This window comes from Chiloscyllium plagiosum, unplaced genomic scaffold (assembly GCF_004010195.1).
Source record: "Chiloscyllium plagiosum isolate BGI_BamShark_2017 unplaced genomic scaffold, ASM401019v2 scaf_6215, whole genome shotgun sequence".
Lineage (NCBI taxonomy): Eukaryota > Metazoa > Chordata > Chondrichthyes > Orectolobiformes > Hemiscylliidae > Chiloscyllium > Chiloscyllium plagiosum.
Genome location: NW_025211471.1, coordinates 14,437 through 20,154, shown reverse-complemented (window position 1 = coordinate 20,154; position 5,718 = coordinate 14,437). Strand labels below are relative to the sequence as shown.

At 53.5% G+C, this 5,718-nt stretch overlaps 1 long non-coding RNA gene across 1 annotated transcript in view; it reads left to right on the top strand.

The window, feature by feature from the left end:
* LOC122547048 overlaps positions 1–5,646 on the top strand; it is an 8,658-nt gene extending 3,012 nt beyond the window's left edge. Inside the window, exon 3 of the long non-coding RNA XR_006310873.1 lies at positions 5,491–5,646. This is a non-coding gene — a long non-coding RNA (uncharacterized LOC122547048). The remainder of the gene's footprint in view (positions 1–5,490) is intronic.
* The last annotated feature ends 72 nt before the right edge of the window (positions 5,647–5,718 follow it).

Here is a 5,718-nt window from a genome sequence, read left to right as displayed (position 1 = left end):
AAAGACCTTGTCTATTTACCCTATCCATGTCCCCCCTCATGATGTTATAAACCTCTATAAGGTCACCCCCTCAGCCTCCGACGCTCCAGGGAAAACAGCCCCAGCCTGTTCAGCCTCTCCCTGTAGCTCAGACCCTCCAACCCTGGCCAACATCTTTGTGAAGGGCCTGTTTCCACACTGTAGGGAATCTAATCTAAATTTCTGAGCCCTTTCAAGTTTCACAACATCTTTCCGATAGGGAGGAGACCAGAATTGCACGCAATATTCTAACAGTGGCCTAACCAATGTCCTGTACAGCCGCAACATGACCTCCCAACTCCTGTACTCAATTCTCTGGTCCCTTCCTGCTATTCCCTGATGTGTCTGTCTCAAGGCCTCTGAAACCTTGCTGTAGTACTTGCTTCTAACACCTCCCTGTTCCAGGCTCTCTCTCACTCAAAATCTTTCCTCCCGTATCTCCACTAACTTGTCCCCCTCCCACCTTAAATCTGCGACCCCCTGCCTAGTTATAGACGATCCCACCTTAAGTTAAAAGATTGAAATTCTCCACCCTGACCCACGCCCCTTCAAATTTTTAGAGACTTCTATCGGGTTGCCTGTCTGCCCCTGACACTCGTGTGAAAACGATCCAACCATCTCCTCGTCGCTGACCCACACTGATCCAGGCGGCGTCCTGGTCAACCTTTCCCGCGCCCTCTCTGAGGCCCCCACACCCTTCCTGTAGTGTGGGCACCAAAAGCAGTCTCACAAAAATCACATCGAGTCATAGGGATGTACAGCAGGGAAACATACCCTTCGGCCCAACCCTGTCCATGCCGACCCAGATATCCCAACCCAATCTAGTCCCAACCTGCCAGCACCCGGCCCATATCCCTCCAAACCCTTCCTGTTCATACACCCATCCAAATGCCTCTTAAATGTTGCAATTGTACCAGCCTCCACCACATCCTCTGGCAGCTCATTCCATACACGTACCACCCTCTGGGTGAAAAAGTTGCCCCTTAGGTCTCTTTTATATCTTTCCCCTTTCGCCCTCAACCTACGCCCCTCTAGTTCTGGATTCCCCCACCCCAGGGGGAAAAGACTTTGTCTATTTATCCTATCCATGCCCCTCATGATTTTGTAAACCTCTATAACGTCACCCCTCAGCCATTCATCTGTTCTCTCTTTCAATCATACAAACCCTTGGGCCTAACCAGTCCATCCCAACCCAATCTAGTCCCACCTGCCAGCACCCGGCCCATATCCCTCCAAACCCTTCCTACTCATGCCCTTACCCATGGGGGCTGGAAACCTGAGTTCTGGTTGAGAGGATGGCGGTAGCTCATGAACAGCAGATATGGCGTGCAGAGAGTGTGTGAGGAAGGGTAGGCAGTCAACAGGGCAAAGTTGCAGTTAGCGCGATGTGTTGAAGTGTGTCTATTTTAATGTGAGAAATGTCAGGAGTAAGGGGGAATGAATTTGGGAGCATGGATCAGTACTTGGTACTACGATGTCATGGCCATCATAGGGACTTGGGTATCGCAGGCGCAGGAAGCGTTGCGGGGTACAGACGTTTGAAAAGGAATAGGGAAGGGAGGTAAAGGGGTGGGGGAGTGGCATCGCTAATCAGGGCTGCAGAGAGGGAGGTCTTTGAGGAGGGTTTGTCTACTGAGTCAGTCTGGGTGGGAAGGAGCAGTCACTTTACTGCGTGTTTTCTACAGACGCCCCCCCCATTAGCAACAGAGACACGGAGGAACAGCTTGGGAGGCAGAATTTGGAAAGATACAGAAGTGAACAGGGTTGTTGTCATAGGTGACCTCAAATTCCCTAATATTCCTTAGTGCAAATAGCTTGGATGGAGCAGATTTTGTCAGGTGTGTCCGGGAAGGACTCCTGACTCAATATGTAGATAGGCCGACGAGAGAGGACTCTGGTGCTGGAAGAGCACAGCAGTTCAGGCAGCATCCGGGGAGCAGCGAAATCGACGTTTCGGGCAAGTCCGGACAAGTCATGGGGACAGTGCTGAGCTGGAAGTTTAGAACTAGGGTGAGGTGGGGGAAGGGGGAATGAGGAAACTGTTGAAGTCCACATTGATGACCTGGGGTTGAAGTGTTCCGAGGCAGAAAGATGAGGCGTTCTTCCTCCAGGCGTCTGGTGGCGAGGGAGCGGGCGGTGGAGGAGGCCCAGGACCTCCGTGTCCTCGGCAGAGTGGGAGGGGGAGTTGAAAGGTTGGGCCACGGGGCGGTGGGATTGATTGGTGCGGGTGTCCTGGAGATGGAGGCCATATTGGATTTGGTGCTTGGCAACGAGCCAGGTCAGGTGTCAGATCATTTCGGTGAGAGGGAGCGCATTTCGGTGACAGTGATGACAACTCCCTGGCCTTTACTACAGTCAAGGAGAGGGATAGCAGCGGACGGTACGGGGGAAGGTATTTCATTAGGGGAGGGAGAATTATAATGCTGTTAGGCCGGAACTGTGGAGCCTAAACTGGGAGCAGATATTCTCAGGGAACTGCACCCAGGAGTGCACTCCTGAACCCAGGAGTGCTGGGTAGGTTTATCCCACTGAGGCAAGAGAGGGATGGGAGGGTGAAGGAACCGTGGATGACAAGAAATGCAGAATATTTTAGTCAAGAGGACGAGGGAAGCTTCCTTAAGGTTGAGGAAGCAAGGGTCAGACGGTGCTCTTGGGGTTACAGGGCAGCCAGGAATGAACTGAAGGATGGACTTTAGAGAGCTCGAAGGGGGTATGAAAAATCCATAGTGGGTAGGATTAAAGATGTGACAAAACATATTGATGAAGGTTGAGCAGTGGAGCTAGGGTATATGGATTTTAGCGAGGCATTTGATAAGGTTCCCCATGGTGGGCTCATTCAGGAAGTAAGGAAGCGTGGGATACAGGGAGATTTGGCTGTCTGGACACAGAATTGAAGACAGAGGGTGGTAGCAGATGGAAAGTAGTCAGCCTGGAGCTCACTGATCAGTGGTCTTCCGCAGGAACCTGGTCTGGGACGTCTGCTCTTTGTGATTTTTATAAAAGGACTTGGATGAGGAAGTGGAAGGGGGGGGGGGGGGTTAGCAAGTTTGCCGAGGGCACAAAGGTCGGAGGAGGTGTGGATAGCGTGGAGGGCTGGTGCAGGTTGCAACGGGACGTTGACAGGACGCAGAGCTGGGCTGGGAAGTAGCAGATGGGGTTCTGCCTGGAAAAGTGTGAAGCGATTCAGTTTTGGAAGGCTGAATTTGAATGCAGGGGACAGGGTTAAAGGCAGGATCCTTGGCAGGGTGGAGCGACAGAGGGAGCCTGGGGGCACTGACAGAAGTGGGAGGAGAGTGATGCTGGAAAAGCACAACAGGTCGAGCCCTTCATCAGGAACGAAGCTGGTGGGCCAGGGGGAGAGGGGGATAAATGGGAAGTGGATGGGGGTAGGGGGGGGGGGGGGGGGAGGTAGCTGAGAGTGTGATAGGTAGATGGAGGTGAGGGGTAATGGTAATAGGTCATTTACTGTACACGTTGCTCCCAATGTGGCCTCCTCTACACTGGGGAGACTGGAGGAGAGAGTGAGGACTGCAGATGTTAGAGATCAGAGCTGAAAAATGTGTTGCTGGAAAAGCGCAGCAGGTCAGGCAGCGTCCGAGGAACAGGAGAATCGACGTTTCGGGCATGAGCCCTTCCTCAGGAATGAGGAGGGTGTGTCCAGCAGGCTAAGATAAAAGGTAGGGAGGAGGGACTTGGGGGAGGGGCGTTGGAAACTTTCCTCATTCCTGAAGAAGGGCTTATGCCCGAAACGTCCACTCTCCTGCTCCCTGGATGCTGCCTGACCCTGCTGCGCTTTTCCAGCAACACATTTTCAGCTCTGGGGAGACTGGGCGCCTCCCAGCAGAGCGCTTTAGGGAACATCTCCGGGACATCCTCACTGACCAACCACACCGCCCCGTGGCCCAACATTTCAACTCCCCCTCCCACTCTGCCGAGGACATGGAGGTCCTGGGCCTCCTTCACCGCCCGCTCCCTCACCACCCGACGCCTGGAGGAAGAACGCCTCATCTTCCGCCTCAGGACCCTCCAGCCCCAGGGCATCAATGTGGACTTCACCAGTTTCCCCTCCCCACACCACACCTTCCAGCTCAGCACCATCCTCAGGACCTGTCCTATCTGTCCTACCTTCTTTCCCACTTATCCACTCCACCCTCCCCTCCGACCTTTCACCTTCACCCCCGCCTCCATCCACCTATTGCGCTCTCAGCTACCTTCCCCCACCTCCCTCCCATTAATCTCACCCCTCCCCTCAGCTCACAGCCTCGTTCCCGATGAAGGGCTTGTACCCGGAACGTCGCTTCTCCTGCTCCTCGGATGCTGCCTGACCGGCTGCGCTTTTCCAGCACCGGACTCTCGACTCTGATCTCCAGCATCTGCGGTCCTCACGTCCAACCTAGCGGTGATAGTAGAGTCCGATACATTCAAGTGACTCTTGGATAGGCACATAGATGGTAGTAAAATGAAGGGTATGTCGGTTACTTTGACCTGAGAGTAGGATATAAGGTTGGCATAACATCGAGGGCCGAAGGGCCTGTACTGTGCTGCCCAAACGTCCGATGATCTTACACTTGACGTGGTTCATTGCCAAGCACCAAATCCAATATGGCCTCTATCTCCAGGACACCCGCACCAATCAACCACTATACCCTCACCCGCCACTCCCTCTGGGAGGTAATTCCACACTCGGACCACCCTCTGCGTAAAACTTTGCCCCTTGTGTCTTTTTAAATCTCCCGCTCCTCACCTTAAAAATGTGCGCCCTAGTCTTGAAATCCCCCTCCCTCTGGAAAAGACCGTTAACTCTATCCACACCTCTCACTGTCTTATCAACTTATATCAGGTCACCTCTCTATCTCCTGCCCTCTCGTGAATAAAGACCCAAACTGTCTTCGTTCCCGAACTTGCGTCGTCACGCAAACCAGGTAAATCTCTTCCGACCACAACCCCCCCCCAAGCTCGAATGAGCTTTGTCCGACCAAGATTTGCCGACAGAAGGTGTGACTGTCTCTCTGCGAACACAAACTCTCCAGATGAACATTTCGCGTCCGTGAAAATGTTTGAAGACGACGAAAACGCCACGGGCCAGAGATGTCCTCTTCAGAGGTAACAGGCTTCAAGTGCGGAATGTAGCCCGTCCAAAAGAAACAATCACTTCTACCCCAAAGGAAACAGGGAAATACAGCAATCAGCTGGGCAGCTCTGTCTTCAGCAGACTTTCCTCCGTGTCAGCTTGTCCTTAGCTGATATACCTCCCCCCACCCCTCCCCCCCAACCAGGTGAGAAGCAAGAAATCTCTCTGGGTCGGAATCTGTCGATAGGCAATGCCCAATCTATTCCGAAGGGAACGGTTCGCATCCCGAAGCTGTGAACTCTCAAAGACAGCACCCCACCCTGCAGTTACTCACAAAGTGACAGCTTTGAAGTTGTGGGGCTCTCTCATCCAGTCTCTCTCTCTCTCTCTCTTCTGCGCAGTTACTGGTCCCTGGGTGAACCGGATAATTCCATGGGTAAGCGGTGCGTGCGGATGACCGTGGACGGACATTGGAGGTCTGAACAGTGTGCCCGACACTACGCCTATATCTGCCAAGTCCATTCCATTGACTACATTGCCCGGCAGCTACACCTGTCTTTTCCCACGGTGTAGCAGCAGCTGAGGAGGGGGGGGGTGGTGGGTGGGAGGGAGGGAGGGAGGTGGGGACT